This window comes from Odontomachus brunneus, unplaced genomic scaffold (assembly GCF_010583005.1).
Source record: "Odontomachus brunneus isolate Ranch 3 - 2012 unplaced genomic scaffold, Obru_v1 Obru_scaffold_063, whole genome shotgun sequence".
In the NCBI taxonomy this organism is placed as follows: domain Eukaryota; kingdom Metazoa; phylum Arthropoda; class Insecta; order Hymenoptera; family Formicidae; genus Odontomachus; species Odontomachus brunneus.
The window spans coordinates 1,798,695-1,799,770 of NW_022639513.1; the positions used below are offsets into that span (position 1 = coordinate 1,798,695).

General features: G+C 53.1%; 1 protein-coding gene across 5 annotated transcripts in view; it reads right to left on the reverse strand.

Annotated features, from left to right (window-relative positions):
- Positions 1–1,076, reverse strand: part of LOC116846264 (retinoic acid receptor RXR) — a 73,023-nt gene that overhangs the window by 44,574 nt on the left and 27,373 nt on the right. The window lies entirely within an intron of this gene.

Consider the following 1,076-nt stretch of genomic DNA (forward strand, 5'->3'; position numbering starts at 1 on the left):
GGGGGGGGGGGGGGGGGGGGGGGGGGGGGGGGGGGGGGGGGGGGGGGGGGGGGGGGGGGGGGGGGGGGGGGGGGGGGAGCGAAGGGGAAGGAGTGCAACAAAGTCCCGCCCGGCGGCTAACGCTCCTCCGTTTCCACTTGCACTTTTGTTGCACGACGCGCGGCGATGAGGAGAACGAGGGAAAGGACGAACATCTCTTTTTCCCTCTTTTTTCTCTCTTTTTCTATCTCCCTATATCAGGCAGCTCGGCAGCTGCAGGATTTTTATCGATAATTACAATGCGCGCGAAAGCCTCGCGGTTCAATCGCGGAAGCTAATTTCCAAGTAGATGCGATGAAATTCTTCGACCGAACAATTCGACTCAAGTGTAGAATGGAAGAAAGAGAGAAGGTGTCCTTTCTTTTCATTTGATAAGACTAGAAATTTTTCCCTTCTTGCGATCGTAAAAGCGTACTAATGTCGCACAACGCTCTGTACCGCGAGCTGTGTATCGCGCGTGGAATTATTTCTATTGTGCAAGACGGATATCTCATTCTATTTCTCTGGAAACCGCAGAGAGCAATTTTGCAAGAACATCGACGTTAAAGGCGAAACGATCGGACTTCCCTTTACTGCTGCGAATGCACGCGACTCATTAGGTGCGACCGCAATGGTTATTATGCCGAACGGCGGACAGTCTTGATGACTTTTTGAACGCAAACCCGCACAAAGATCCCAGCTGACGATCGCAATGAAATAAAATGAAAGAAAAGAAAGAAAGAAAACGGAAGTCACGGTTGCGGCGAGATCCACAAGACTCACCAGCTCCTCGCGCGCGACCTTTCATGAGCTACTCGTGGTGGATTTACGAGCGCGGTCATTCGTTCGCCGTGGCGAATCGATGAGAACGTGCACCGCAACGGCGAAGACGACGACGACGACGACGATGCCGTCGACGACGATGATGGAAACACAACCTCACTGTTCGAGGTCTCGCAAAGTGAGTCTTGTATGCCGCGCCGGTGGGTGGGGAAGGACAAGAGATCTCGAACGAAGGAACGAATGTGTGTGTGTGTGTGTGTGTGAGTATATGAGAG